Raw genomic sequence first — 14,146 nt, 5'->3', positions numbered from 1 at the left:
AAAAATGAAAACTGTCAAGAACATCAAAATTTAGAGTACTTGCCAAGGGGGAAAAGAACTCCAAAAAGGAGTTCAAATACCAAGAAACTCATGAAATATCACATGATTTAAGAGCTGCCACTTGAAAGGTAAGAAAAATTGGAACAAAATATCTCAAAAGATAAGCGTTAACAATTTGGCTTTAAGGATAACCTATTCAACAAAATGAAGTATTCCTTAGGAAAAAAAAACAGAATTAAATAGACATTTAGATACGGAAACAGAGATACCAAGGAAAACATACAAAAATATATTTGCATGTTTAATTGAAAAAGTTTTATGTGAGTGAATAATTTGTGATTTGCTAGGGGCATAAGAAATTTCTTTTCAGAGTCCTAATATTTTTAAGGTTCATAGGGGAAATTTTAAATGATAAATCTAATGTGATATTATTCTGTTTTAATGATCATAGGAAAAAGCAAAGCAAAAGGAAAGAGGGCTATAATAGTGAATAAGAGGAAAGAAAAGGAGAATAATCATTACTTTATACCATGAGATGGTCATGGTGGAAGGACTGGGATAAATAGGCATCCCATAAACCTCTCCTTCATCTAAATCAAATAAAGGATGACAACACAATTATACACATTATGGTATCAAATACATTGAACTCAAAGAGAAATTAGAGGGGACAAAAACAAAGGAAATATAGAAACATATCTACAAAGGTCAGTTACACAAGGAAATAGTCTTAAAAGCAAACCTGAATTTGGAGGGAAGAATGTGAAGGAAAAAAAAATGTATAAAAGAAAGAAAGTGTTTTTCTGTTTGTTTGTTTGTCTTTAAATGGAAACAGGAAGGGGCTACAGGCAAGAGAAGAACTGCAACAGAAAAAAATTGTTTTGTAGTGTTTGTTTCACTTATAAGATCACAAGTGTAGGCAAGTTCCCATAAAAAAGGCTTCCCATATTTGTAAAATGGGATGTAGGAACAGAAAAAGAAAATAACAAAAGATCACATGAAAGAAAGGGATAATTAACAATAACAAGTGTGAACCTCAATTGAAGAAACTCATTTATAAGATAGAAAGGGATAACAGAATGTATTAAAAAAGAAGTTCCAACCACTGGCTTTTTAAAAGAAACTCACTGAATCACAAAAATTCATGTAGAATCAAAAGGAAAGAATGACACAAAATTTATTAAACTTCACTGAACTTAGAAGTGGTAATTATTAATTAATTTCAGTTAAAAATCATTTCATATAGATATTATAAAAAGAGATAAGCAGGAAATTACATTATGCTGAAAAGTATAATAGATTAAAGGAACAATATCAATACTTATATAAATATGCAGCAAAAGCACAAAATATAAGTGCCTGAAGAAAAATGTATTTGAAGTAGAAATAAATAATGAAATATCAATAATGGTAGAAGTATTGAAGTCAAGAAACATTTATTAAATTTTTCAAACCCAGATAAATCTCACCAAAATATAAACATAAAAGAAGTTAAAGACTTTAATAGAACTTTAGAAAACTCAGAAATGATAAGCTTCTATTGATTATTGAATGGAAACAGAAAGGACATTTCATATTTTTATGGTCTATATAACATCTCTATAAAAATTAATTATGTCTTAGGGCATAAAGACTTCTCCAAATATATAGAAAAGAGAAATACAAATCATCATTAACTGCTTACTATGAAATATAAAAATTATTCAATAAAAACTCTTAAAGAATTAAAAAGTAATTGATGATTAGGTGACATCATTCCAAAAAAAAGCAAGGTCAAGAAAAAAATTGAAAATTTCATTTAAAAATGCAATATTGGACAATGTAGCAAAACTTATGGGTTGCAGTTAAATTAATTCTGAGCAAAAAATTTCTCATTTCTGGGGGAAAAAAAAGAGAAAGAACAAGCTAATTAATTCAATATGAAACTAAAATACAAATGAAAAAGAATGCATTTTTTAAAATCCCTAGCCGCATTGTAAAAATTTTGAAAATTGACCACAAAATTAATAATATTGAAAGCACAATAAATCCACTGAATTATAAGTAAAAGTAGAAACTGGGGTGGGGGGGTTAGGGGTAGAGAATTAATAACAAAGTTAGCTAATCTTTAAGGCAAGAAACTCAAAATTTTGTATTAAAATGAAAAAGAATTCACAACAATTAAAGAAGAAAATACCAGAAAATATTTGCCCAGTCATATGCTTACAAAACTGATCATAATAAATAGATCAATACTTATAAAAATATGTAACACTCCAATTATTGGAAGCAGAAACAAAGTGTTAAAAGAATCTAAGGGCAGCTAAGTGGCACAATGGATAGAGCAGTAGCACCAGCCCTGAAGTCAAGAGGACCTGAGTTCAAATTTGGTTCCAGACACTTAACACTTCCTAGCTGTGTTACCCTGAGAAAGTCACTTAACCTCATTTGCCTCAGGAAAAAAAAAAATCTAATTTAAAGGATCCAGAAAGGAAGAATTTCCTGTTCATATATTCTGAACTCATGGTCTACATTAATATTACTCACAAACTAACATTATTTTGAGATATTTTATACTCACATTGTTTGAGTTTTGTCTATGATAATGATCATAAGATTGTAGATTTAGATAGGGAAGGGAATTTAAATATTATTAAGTCACTTCACTTAGATAAGGATAAGAAGTTTGAACCCAAGAAAGAAAGGCATAATGGATAGAATGCCTGATCTGGGGTTAGAAAGACCTCATTTCAAATCTGGTATCAGATACTTACTAGCTATGTCACTGGACAAGTAGCTTAATCTTTTTGCCTCAGTTTCCTCATCTGTAAAATGATCTGGAGAAAGAAATGGTAAACCACTCCAGTATCTTTTCCAAGAAAACCTTAAATGGGGGTCATAGACTAACTCTACAACTGAAATGGTTGAATAATAAAAAATATTTCAAAGGTCATCAATGCTAGAGGCAGGATTCAAACCCAGATTATTACTAAATTTCAAACTCAGCATTTTATGCTATTTCTACCTACCTTCCTAAGAATCATATAAATCAAACATAAATAAAGCTATACTATTAGGGGAGCAGAGGAGGCTGAAATAAAAATTAGGCTCAGATGCTTATTTTCAATCAAGACTTACTCATTAACTCATATCCCACACTTGTCTTTGATCTGTTATTGCATTTTAGTGAACTGAAAGACTCCTCTGAGTCAAGAGGATTTTAGTTTCAGAAAACTTTAGACAAAATTTAATCTATATTTTGTTTAATCTATAAAAACCTGCTTCTACTGCTATTTCTAAGAAAAAAATCTCCATCATCACAGGGACACAGAAATTACAGTGTGCAGCCAATTCATTTCCTCCCTTTTGGTAATTGTCAGGGAAGGATCCACGTGCTCCTAATCTTCTATTCCAGAATTTAAAATAAAATATGGAAATTGACATTTTTGTTCAATAATGTACAACACCACTGAGAATTAATAAATAACAAACAACACATGGCACAAATATGCATTTGGCACAATATAATACTTTGAAAATTCCCTAAGAAATACACAAAATCATTTCATGAGCACTTCTGCACATGTAATTTCATTCCCAGATGATTACTCTAGCATGGTCTGAATTCTTCACTTCCATGTCTCTATAGAAATATGCAATATCTATGGTTTTTTGTTCCTTCTTCCTAGCTAACATTCTGTGTGTTTGTGCAGACACGCGTGTGTGTAGTATATGATGATTAATTGTTAATGACTTGGCTATTCTGATCTGCCTCAGTCTTACCAATCCCTTTTTTTTTTAATCCTCAAAAAACTTGAGTTCAAGTACCATTCTGGTTCTCATTTTCCTTATTATTAAAATATATTAAACAAGATCAGAGGTTCCTAATCTATGAAAAATGAACTTTTATGTGTGTGTATACTCATTCATAAAGATAAATGTCTTTATTTCAATATATTTTATTTAAATTCAATATATTTTATAAATATTTTAAATCAATATATTTTGTACATTTAAAATTTTAATTCGAACAAGGGGACCTAGAATGCTCCAGTTGGCAACCAAAAGGGATCATGACACAAAAAAAGTCAAGAACTCCTGAATTATATGGTCTTTAGATAAAATGTTTTTTATTTCCAGATGAAAGATGTTTTCTCGTTTCTCCCACTCCCTGTGTATGAAATGTCATCCTTTTATTCAGAAGAATCTCTGATTTTTAAGGAAAATATCTTTAGTGGAAAGAGTTTTCTGCATGTTCTTGATAGTATTAGAGCTACTTTTTGATAATCATACAGATACACACACATACATATATATGTACATAAATTTATGATTGTATACATGCATATACATATAAAATATTATGTAAAACCAGATCTTCAGAGGTCTCACTAATGACATTTTTTGATGCACGCATGGTGAAGACAAATTTCATTTTTTCCCCTCATATTGTCATACAATCCTGATAATTAATTTTTCCCAAACTATATGGATGTGAATAACAAAAAAAAAAAAAAAAAGCCTCTCTGATGTGTGGATTAAAAACAATGCATTAAGAAAATTCTTTACAATGCAGATCTTCTACACAGAATAGATCAAATTATGAACTCAAACGGTGAAAGGTGCAACAATCACAAACAAAAATTATACCTGACATTTTTTCTCTGGATCTTTCTTAGATTAACCGTCACAAAAAATTAGAAGGATTTAGTTATGTTCTTTTGATAGTGTGATAACTTTGTCTCCAATTTTTTATTCCTTGAAAGTATAGGAAAAAAAATTCAAATTCATCATACACAAAGATTAATTAACTAAAATAAGATTCTTTTTGAGCTTTGAAAGTCATGTGTTTTCATAGAAATATGAAGATTTATTTATAAGTAATCTAGAATAAAATTGTGTATAGATATACATACACAGATAAAAGCATCCATATGCATCTATGAAAGATTGAACCATTGCATTTGTTTGCCCTGTTTTTCAGGAGGTAGATAATATATTCCTTCATATGTCCAAGTCTTTGCATATTTTTCATCCTTTCTTTACCACAGCAATATTCTTTTTTTTATTATTATAGCTTTTTATTTACAAGTTATATGCATGGGTAATTTTACAGCATTGACAATTGCCAAAACTTTTGTTCCAATTTTTCCCTTCCTCCCCTCCACCCTCTCCCCAAGATGGCAGGTTGACCAATACACATTAAATATGTTAAAGTATAAGTTAAATACAATATATATATATATATATATATATATATATATATATATATACATACATGTCCAAACAGTTATTTTGCTGCACAAAAGAATCGAACTTTGAAATAGTGTACAATTAGCTTGTGAAGGAAATCAAAAATGCAGGTGAACAAAAATAGAGGGATTGGGAATTCTATGTAATAGTTCATAGTCATCTCCCAGAGTTCTTTCTCTGGGTGTAGCTGGTTCAGTTCATTACTGCTCCATTGGAACTGATTTGGTTCATCTCATTGTTAAAGATGGCCACGTCCATCAGAATTGATCATCATATAGTATTGTTGTTGAAGTATATAATGATCTCCTGATCCTGCTCATTTCACTCAGCAACAGTTCATGTAAGTCTCTCCAGGTCTTTCTGAAATCATCCACCACAGCAATATTCTAACCTAATATTGTCTAGTTATTTTAAACAGTTTAAAACAATATTAATATGACATATATGGTGTCATTTCCTTATTTTTCTCTTTTAGGTTTAACTTTGTCTGCTAACTCTAAATTTTGAAGGACCATGTCACATAGCTCATTTGTGAGGAAATCGAGGGGATTAGGACAGCAAATGCTATTGATTGGAATTGAATGAATTATTCTGCATACATCTTGTGACCTAATTCTAAAGCTAGCTCAGTTTCTTTTCTATTCAATTATGAATCTGCTCCAATTTCTATCTAATAAGAAAACTTTTTTCAATTATGAGAAGGAGAAGTGGACTTTATTTTATTGTTTGAACCCAGTCCTGTGTGTCTGGAAAGCTGGAACACCCTTACCTGCTGCTAGGAGTCCTTAAACTAAAGGCCTGAGTTATACTGTCCAGAAATCCAGTCAGATGCCAACAGATGTAAAAAGTTTTCTTGAGATTATTTCTCTCAAGCAACCCATATATCTTACTTGAAAACTGATTCTCTTTTAATCAATCAGTTATCATTTCCATATTCCTTTGTTTATAGACAATCAGGAAAGGGGGAATTGGGATACCGTTTTCGAATTTCAGGTTATCATATCTCTCTCTCTCCCTCCCAAATTGGAAAGTTCCTGCTTTTTCCTCCAATTAGAAATCAGATTATCTAATTCTGTCATCTGGTTAATTGTTTTCTTTTAATTAAATGTCACCCTTGTATTAGGTATTCATCCCTAAACTGAGGAATGGGCCTGGTCCTGATTTCTTCCATAATTGGTTTACATTGCTTAATAAATGTATATGCCTGGAAGCTTGAAACTTCATTTCCTCAGACAAAATTTTATCTTTCACCCTCCACATCCCTTTCTATTCCTTGTCCTGTTATGGCTCAGTTCTCTTTAACTGTTCTGACTTGGTTTCCCTGAATTAGTTTCCTTTGTCTCAGTTTCCTTAACTGTTCTGTCAAATCCCCTTAGTCATAAAAACCCACTCTAGTCCATTAAGACTGGGAACCGTTTACTCTAAGGTTATATATTGCTAGCAAGATAAACAAGAGAGCAGAACTCCTGATCCTCCTTTGTCCTCAGGAATTTACAATATCCCTCTAAAATATTCCAAGATACCTCACTGACATCTTTATCTCTGGGTATTCAGACATCCTGTCTCTGGGCTTTTAGGAGTTATGGTCTCTCCCCAACCTGACAGAAGCCTTCCCGCTTTTTTGGGGGGGTCTTTGTCTCTAGGGTTATTTAAAGGAGGGGGCCCACTCTTATTCGGGGCTGCTTCATTCTTTTGAGATGACAGCCCTGGGACCAACATGGTTTCCTTGGTCCCAGTATATCTTTATCTCTATCTCACTGGATAATTTGAGATGAGAGTCCTGTCCAGTCAATTATACTCTCCAATTAATAAACTATTGAAAACTCTCTAATCTCTCTCCTGCCTCAGTTTCTCCAGCATTACAGTCCCTTAGCATTCTTCTGTGTGGGGTATGAAAGCTGGAAAATATTAATAATTATAATTTTGAATATTAAATCTGCATGTTTATATAAATCAAAGTATTCAGAAACATTACATTTCTCTTGGGAAGTCTATAAAGCCTGCTAAGTCTCTACACTAATGCCCTACAATTCTTATCTATTCTAAGTAGCTCCCCATTTCATTCCTCATAGCAACAGTTTCAAAACTCTTCTCATTCTTATAACCAGTTTGGCCTTGAAACCTCTTTACCTCAAGTAGATGACCTTTACTTCTAAATTTTTGAGTGTCTTATGTTGAGGTCATCACCATTACTTCTTTCCTCCATGCTTCATCACTTTACAGTATCATCTCCCACTGTCCAATTTGACATAAAAAAGAGTTACTCTTAATCCTCACCAGAGTTCATCTCTCTATCTATGACCTTGAATTAATTTCTCTTAAATCCTCCAGAACCTTGCTCTGTTGGTTATGCCCTATATCATGGAGAGACTTCTGACTTCTCTTTGGAGCTCCAGATCTATATCTTCAATAGTTTCTTTTTTTTTTTCCCAATAGTTTTTTTTTTTCAATAGTTTTTTTTTTCAATAGTTTCAATGTCCCCTTGGAAACTGAACTTCAGTATATTACAAAAATGACTAATTATCTTTCTCTACAAACTTGCCCTTTATTCTTGCCATAAAAACACAGATTCAGACTAGTAAAGGACTTTAGAGTCATCTAACCCAATCTTTTCGTGTTTTCTGAGGAAGAACGGGGGGACCCATAGGGATTAAATAATTTGCCCCAAATCCCAGGATTTTAACCTATATTCTCTGATTCTATATCCATGACCTTCTTTGCTATAGCTTATTTTTTTCACTAATTTTACTATTTCTGTTATGTTACTTTTTATCCAGCTTCTCATGACTAATTTAGAGGTTTGGCCGAAGCCTCACAGCCATTGCAAAAGGGCATAAGCCTCCAAACTTATATAAATAACTTTCATGTTTTCAGACTCCAATTAGGAGAAAATACCCACTTTCTTTCCAGAGTAATATTCTTTTTTGGTTTTTTTTTACATAGGTTTTATCTTTTTAATAAGCCAACATCCTAACATGATGGAAAAATTTTACTCATAGTATTAACTGAAAAGAATCATGATGACAAAAATCAGATCTCCTTGAAAGTTAGGATGATTAATGTGTTAAATGCTGACATAATTTTAATTTCAATATATTGTGGACTTTATAATGTTATTTTAAGCATAAGATATAAAAAAGACTTAGTGAACTGAAAATAGTGAAAGATTTTCTAAAGTTATAGATAGACCATTATTTTTCCATTTCCTAGTTTGTCATATTTGCAATTTTATATTCATCCTTATTACTGACAAAGAATAGTAATAGGAATAGCCAAGAAAACTATTGGTTTTCTTGTGCTATTTTCTTACTAACTGTCAGGAAAAGAGAAGGCCTAACACAAGAAGGCTATTAGAAGCTCAATTCTCCCTTGGAAAGGAGAGAAATTTTCAAGCTACTAGTTTTCACTTTAGTGACACCTAAAATAATAACGGCAAAAGTCCAGGTTATTGCCAAGCCAATGGAATTATTCCTTATCATAACAAATGTGTCAAGGACATTATGGTATGGCACACCTGGGAGCATTCATGCCAGAACCAAGTGACACACTATGCATTTCTTTTGTTTTGTAGATGAATGCCTGGCTCCCACCAGAAGATATCATTTAGTGTGTAATTTGGTCCATTTGGGGTGAAAATGTGTCAAATAATAATTTTATATTATCTGTTTGCAGATTCAACACTATTATCCTTGAAATAATAGCCATAAAAGACCCATATTTGTCAGTGAAAATATGTACTTAGGAAGCCACAATTCCTAGATTGAGTGCTAATGAAAATGTTCATTTTCCCACCTACTGAGAACACTGCTATAGCTGCAGTAGTGCAGCTCTTATCCATGATTGCTGGCAGTCCCGTTGCTTTTGCAAGTTCTGTGTCATATCAGCACATTATATTTTATTCCCTACAGATGAAACTGAGAACCTAAAACACCTGTTACTTAACTTGAACAAAGGAAATGCATGGTCTGTCACCCAGATAATTAGCATCCTAAGTTTCAAGGGAACTGATTTCCACTATCATAATTCTTTTCAGTTAAAACTGTGAGCACAAGTTTTCAGACATGTTATGATATGGCTTATTTTACTTTTTTTTTTAAAGGAAAACATAAAAAACAAAGATACAACCAAAAAAAGAAATACTACCTTGCAAACAAAGTGGATTCTATCTTCCATCTACTAAGAAATGGTTAAAGAAATGATGATTGATAGATGTAATAAAAAATATTGCACTATAAGAATCAGGTATAACACATTAAAAGTCACTTGGGAAAATTTATTTAAATGTTTTGGGGGGAGAGAACACTATATAATGAGCACAATAATGCTATGATGAAATTTATGGGGAGGAGTATCAAAATGTGGACAGTGAAAAAATTTAAAAGAATTTATTTTTTTTAATTTAAAAAAAATTTAAAGGAATGACATCCATAAAGGGTGATTGCATTTATCTGATGTTTACTTATTCTCTGATGCTGTCATTTAATACGATTAGGATAATACATTCCAACTTAAAAGATAAGAATAGAAAGATATATTTAAGAATATAATTAAGCTTTGTTAAAATTATTTTGTTTGTTTTAGTGTATTTATAGACTGAAATATATAGAAAATAATTCTACAATTGCACCCAGAGGAAATTATTCCATGGAGGTCAGAGCAAGTCTAGCTTCAATATATCACTTGAGTTCTTTTTTGGAATTGTTCCTATTGTTCAAAAATTAAATCCATCTCCGCAGAGACATCATGAACTCCAGCTCTCCAAGGAGACACCTTGTCACCTAGCTGATAACAATAGTGCTACTTTCTTAGTTTCAAAGAGATTCAGAGTGTCTCAGACATATTCGATTGTGTCTAAGACCAAATGTCACAGATGTTTTTTCCTTAGAAACTAAATCAGCATTGGCTAACCCTCTGCTGTTCCCTTTGAGCTAATTCAAAAGTGGCATCTGATATAAATAACAGCATAGCAAGAAATGTTTATGAAGTCTGTAAAAATAGTTCTTTTTGCAGTAACCTTCATGTCACAACAGGAATAAGCACCAAAAATCAACTATTGCCACTCAGTAAGGAGCCCAATCTTTAAAATTATAATGGGAATAATCTAATCAGTTCTAATGAAAAATCATTTATATTTTCCACCTCCATGGACCAACTTTAAAGGCAAATGACTTGGTAAACACATAAGAGACTCCCAGGCAATTTATACTAGAGGCTTCTTACCTAAATCAAAAGACTAATTTAAAGTCACTATAATGTAGAAGAAAGAACACCGGCCTTAGAATAAGACTTGAGTTCAAATCCAGATCTGCTGTGGTATTTATAATCTGCTTGATAATAGACAATTGACTTTACCTCCCAGTGCCTCACCTATAAGGGGATTATATACTAAAACTCTCTGCAGTTCTAAATCCTATAATCATATGAAATAAGATAATTAATCAGTTCCAGAGGTTTTCATTCAATTTTTAATCACATTACTCTTGGTATTTTACTAGAAACCTTATAGTTTATGTTCATCATTGATTTCCTGGAATTATTTTGTTTTAGACATAACCAATTTATATAATTTTATAATCTTGTCACAATGACAATTAGACTATTCAAAAGACTGTGAGAAGGATAATCACATAATATTATTGTATCCTCCCCATATATATACAAGAAAAGAATGCTGCAATATCAACATACTCCTACTTTCTCATCTCTATAAAATCTTTAGTGGAATGGACTTTGCCTATATAAAAGATACATTTAATGAAAATAAAAGAAAGGAAAAATCAGCCTTTTCAAATTAACTCATATAGCAGACCAAATCTTTGTAGTCAAACAATTGAATAAATGATGTAGAGTACATGGTTCCAATAATGTTTGTTTACAGACTATTAAATGTATCACTCTGGTAAATGAAAATGCCACATTAAAAATTCTTTTCAAACAAAATATCTCATACATATATGGCAAAATTACACATTTTGATACCTTGATGTATTTTTAGAGTCACTGTGTACAATGTTCCCTTAGTTCATGTTCTTCTGTCTCTCCCTCTCCATCTTCCTCACTCCCTTTATCTCTCTTTCACTTCCTTTCTGTCTGTCTGTCTCTGTTTGATGAGATTTCAGGTGATCAGCCTATCCTGGGGATAAGGGAGTCAGGTGAGGACATGATATTCCCTGGGGTTCAAAACAAGCACAACAGCTGATAGAAAGTGGAGAGTGGAGAATATAGTCCTCATCCTGGCCTATTATAATAGTCAATTAATTTATCAGGTCTTCCTGCATCAAGTCTCTCTCCACTCCAATCATTTATCCCCTTAGTTCTATGTGACTCATATATTCAATCCAATAGCTCTCTATTATTACCTCTAGTATCAAATACAAAAATCCCCTTTTTACCTTTGAAAAAATTTTCATAACTGGGCCTTTTTCTTATACCATATTTCCCCTCACATACTTTCCTTGCCATTCTTCTCACAAAGATACTCCATGATGTAACTCAAAGCATGTTTCATTGCCTGTCTCTTATATCTAGAATTCTATTTCACCTCATCTATTGACTCCTCACTTCCTTTAGTCTCAGTTAAAGTATACTGATGCAAGTTATGGTGCAATTCACATATTATTCTTTAGCAATTGATACTAAAACCAATCCATATAGATCATTCTCAAGAAGAAATGACCTCTTGCGAGAAATCTTTCCCAGTCGTCCTTAATACTTAATTCCTTTTCTCTGACAATATCCCCAGGTTTTGTTTTCTATATAACTTGGTTGTAAATAGCTGTTGGAAACTCTGTACTTTGAGCTCCTTTACAGCAATGGGTAAGCTAGGTGGTATGATGGATAGAGGGTCATTCCTGGAGTCGGGAAGATTCATCTTCCTGAATTCAAATCTATACTCAGATATTTCTTAGCTATGGGACATTGGTCAAGATACATAACTTTTTTTTATCTTTCTCGTATGTAAAATGAACTAGAGAATTAAAATAGCAAACCACTCTGATATATTTGCAAGAAAACCCCAAATGGGGTCACTAAGAGTTAAACACAACTGAAAAGCAACTAAACAATAATTTTCACATTAGATTCTTACCTTCTCAATGCTATGATGTCTAGAGTTACAAATATAACAAAAAAGAGAAACAAAACAAACAAAAAAAAAACCTGCTATCTACCAATGGAAAAAAAATCACTAAATACTCTTTTACTATGATGAAAAAAGGAGCAATTTATAAAAGGTGGAGGGGAGGGAATAGTATAAATTGTATTGCAATGTCCATAAGTTTCTACTCTGAACCTTAATGCTCCAACAGAATTGTTGCTTTCATCATTATCATCATCAACAACACCACCATCATCATCAATTAAGCCCCCATTCCCAAATACAGATCACTGGTTACAACTGGCTTGCTGGGTGTTTTTTTATGTTTATATATACCTTCTTCTTGATAAAGTTTATAAGAGAGAGGTAATAGGACACAATGGATGGAAAACTAGAAGATTGAGGTTCAAACTCCCTATTCAGACATGTATGCTGAATTTGAACTTGATTTTCTATCTTCAAGGACAATTGCAAAATCCACTATGCCGAAGTCCCTCCTGTTATAGATAAACTCATAAAATAGAGACAAACACCCCCAGGAGAATTTCTAGGAGCTGGAGTAAAAGAGAGCAAGTGGGAGGAGAAAGATTCTCCTCTCACCAGTCCAAAGAATCCATGCTGGTCCCAGCAGATGAGAATTGCTAGGAAAGGTGAGAAAAAAAGATGACCAAAAAAGAGGAAAATTTAAAAGAGTGAGTTATTGAGTTTTGTCATTTTTAAAAGTTGTAGATAGCCAAAGGAATAATTTATCCCACAGATTAGAATGTGCCAAATAGTGCTAGGAATGAGATTTGATGCTTGCTCCAACCAATGGAGAGGGACTAACATCACTTAAAAAGAAAAATCCTTTCTCTGAAATTTCTAGGAAAGAAAAATGGAAATTATGGACATGCTAAAGAGATGGTTTACAAGTCTTTCTCTGCCTCCCCACTGAAATATCCTTTCTTTGTGTGTGTGTCTCTCCCAAGAAGCTCTCTTAAGTCTATAGAGTCACAAAACAATAAATCAAACTCTACATTGTACTATTTACCAGTTTCTAGGATGTAAATAAATGCTCACACTATATTGATTGGCTTTAGCACACTCCAACTTGAACTCCTAGGCCACAGATAGTTGAAGGGAAAATAATAATATATTTCAGATTGATTTCCTCCTCCCACTGAAAGACTGCTGAAAAGAGTACTTAAGTTCAGTGGCACTACTAAAATAGGTTTTTTTTCTTTTTCACTCTCCCATCTCAACAAATATATGAGCTATACTCTTCTATTTGCTGAAAAAGTCCAAGCTTCAGGTCATGTCTATCTACACAACTACAAGTCATGCTTATACATTTGGATAACTATGCTAGACATATTGCATTATATGCATCATATACATATATTAAAGATCTTTGCAGTGTTAAGTAGAGGTGATTGTATAATGCAGATATCATTTAGACTTTCTGCGACATGGGAAAATTCAAGAAAGATTGCATCATGATCTTTTGATCATGAATGGCACTTAAAAAACAAAGACCAAAAAAACCAAAGCTATTTGAGTAGTCATTTTAATGTTCTGATGGATATAAAATCTTTTTTAATAAAATCTTGCATGTGCTGAGGATATACCTTAAAGTAAACATTATATGGGAACAGGCAGACTTTTTGCAAATTACTTTTTTTTACAGCAAACTGTCTTCACAGTTATATAACTGGGAAATGAAGAAAATCATTTTCTGTGTTATTGTTTGGTGAACACACACACACACACACACACACACAGAATTAGATGCACCAAAATAAAATGCAACCTTAAAAACTCTTTTCAAATGAAATTTCC

The sequence above is a fragment of the Sarcophilus harrisii genome, chromosome 6 (assembly GCF_902635505.1).
Source record: "Sarcophilus harrisii chromosome 6, mSarHar1.11, whole genome shotgun sequence".
Lineage (NCBI taxonomy): Eukaryota > Metazoa > Chordata > Mammalia > Dasyuromorphia > Dasyuridae > Sarcophilus > Sarcophilus harrisii.
Note: the sequence above shows the minus strand (reverse complement) of the source record.